Source organism: Capsicum annuum, chromosome 12 (genome assembly GCF_002878395.1).
Source record: "Capsicum annuum cultivar UCD-10X-F1 chromosome 12, UCD10Xv1.1, whole genome shotgun sequence".
Classification (NCBI taxonomy): Eukaryota; Viridiplantae; Streptophyta; class Magnoliopsida; order Solanales; family Solanaceae; genus Capsicum; species Capsicum annuum.
In genome coordinates, this window is record NC_061122.1 from 35706549 (window position 1) to 35709121 (window position 2573).

Here is a 2573-nt window from a genome sequence, read left to right on the forward strand (position 1 = left end):
TACAGAAAGATAGGAGCTCATACTACAAACAATTCATAAATTAGTTAGATGATCCAAACTTTCTAAAGTAGTTTGACCTGTATCTCTGTACACACCAAGAAGAATTAAATCATTCAAAGCTAAAGAGAAAGGAATAAATAAATATACTCAAGGAGTATAACAATCTTTAGCATCAACCGAACAGAGGGCGAAGTTCACCTTCAATCCTAAGCATGTCAAGTTTTGCAGTTACACTGAAAGTCCTATTGAAGTTTTTCATCATCCATATGTCCTATCAACACTATCTCCCTTTATTCTCCTCCTAGTGGGGCAAGAATAATATATAATAGTAGCTCAAAGTTGTGTATTACCCGAAAAACCAAATCTGGAGACTTCCTAAAGATATAGACTGAAATACAATATAAGCAAATAAACTTACAGAAAGACAGTCAAAATGGTATAAGATCCAAAATATGAAAAAACATGTCAAGGCTACTATTTATTACTTACATCAATAAATCAAGTTACAGCCAAATCATAAATTTCTCCTAATGCATAAACAAGCGCCAGAATAAAAAAGAGTTATGTTGGTTTCTTTAACATTATATGATTTTGCTTCAGGTCGATAAAGAGTTGCAATGAGTACATTACATGCTGCTCAGAGAATATGTTATGGCTTTGCTCATTATTTCTCTAGTTTCGTTTCTTCTTCTGGATAAGCTATCTCCACACCAATAACTAACTTTCACAAAGTCAACATGATAGTAATATCCCCTTGATCTTTATTCAAACAAGGAAAACCATTATGATGGACCATTTACCAAACAGAATACAACAAAACCCAGACAAATGCTTGCATCTGTCTACCAAATTTTTGTAGCAGAGTGATAACATATTGATAAGAGAGAACCATAAAAGTCTAGGACTTAGAGAAGCCTATCTTGCTAAGTCATTTGAAACTTCATAAAATAGTTGCTCAACTCGCGATAATGTTATCTAGCCAGTGATCATTATTCCAGCCCCTTCATCAGTGAGAATCTCAAGAAGTAAGTAATGCTCCAGCCTTCCATCAATAATACTTGCAGTCCTCACCCCTTGATCCATAGACCTGACACAATAACTCACCTTGGGGATCATCCCACCAGCAACCTTTCCATCATCTGTCATCTTCTTCACTCCTTTTATGTCAATCTATTTTACCAGACTCCCAGGATCATTGCGGTCCTCCAGAATTCCAGCCACATCTGTCAACAAGATCAGCTTTTCATCTCTAAGAGCTGCAGCTAACTCACCTGTTGTCGTGTCTGCATTAATATTATAGGATTGACCACTCTTATCAGCTACAATAGAGGCGATCACCGGGATATGGTAATTGTCAATGAGGGACGCAGTACACTAGGGTCCACACTAGCAATATCCCCAACAAAACCAAGTTCAGAGTTGGGGGAAGGACGTGAAGTTAAAAGATGTTCGTCAATTCCTGATAATCCCACTGCGGTTGCCCCAGCCTTGTTAATCAAGGAAACTAAATGTTTGTTGACTTTACCCACCAAAACCATCGATACAATCTCCATGGTTGAGGCATCAGCAACACTAAGACCATCAAAAAGTTGGGTTTGATTCCCAATTTACCAAGCCATTGGTTGATTTCAGGACCACCTTCATGACAAAGACAATGCGCATACCAACACAGGAAAGAAGGACAACAAGATCAGCAATAACAGAGGCCTGAAGTGCCCTAGATTTCATTCCAGCTCCTCCATATTTCACTACAATGGTCTTGCCTCAAAATTTCTTAATAAACGGTAGTTCTTTATAAAGGATTTTCACTCGGGTCACTGCAGGAAATATCAGGGGAAACGACGGATTCCAAGGACGTTTTTAGGCATGAGGCTTGAAAAGGATTGCTAAGAATATTTCGATTGGCTTTGATCGCTGAAAGAGATTTTGGAAAAATGAAACCGGAATCACCAAAGTTGGAGACTTTAGTGATTGGGGAAGAAACTGGGAGGGTTTTAGCGGCCAACATCCTCTATTCATTTACTTCCTCCCCTTTCCGATCGAATCTGAATCGCGGGGAAAGTGCGACACTAATAGTTCCTCAATGTCATTCGTTTAATGAGGTCAAAGCATCAATATATCAAAGATATCAGCAATCAAAGAAATTCATTATTAGCACTTGAACCTCAAAACTTTCCCACATAAGAAAAAACCCTCAAAAAATCAGCACATTTGAAACCAAAACAAAACTAGTAAGATATCAATCAATTTAGATACTCCTTCTGTTTCAATAAGAGCGAAGTTTCTTTAATTATCACATAGTTATAATTTTTTTTTCTCATTTTTAATCATTAATTTTCATGCTCCACACTCTAATAGGCATTTCATCAAACAGGTAATAGAAGTAGAATACAATACATTCATAAAACTGACAACTACAATTACAACATACCCAGTGTATTCCCATAAAGTGAGGTTTGAGAAGGTTAAGTATATGTTATTTCCCACAAATATAGTCGGGTATGCAGAATCTGTATATTACAACAACAACTTCAACTTGAGTTCAAGTATAAACAAGAACACAATGAAGTATC

At 36.9% G+C, this 2573-nt stretch overlaps 1 pseudogene; it reads right to left on the reverse strand.

Moving 5' to 3' along the window:
- Positions 1–444: 444 nt before the first annotated feature.
- LOC107854641 lies at positions 445–2233 on the reverse strand (annotated as a pseudogene).
- Between the last annotated feature and the right edge of the window lie 340 nt (positions 2234–2573).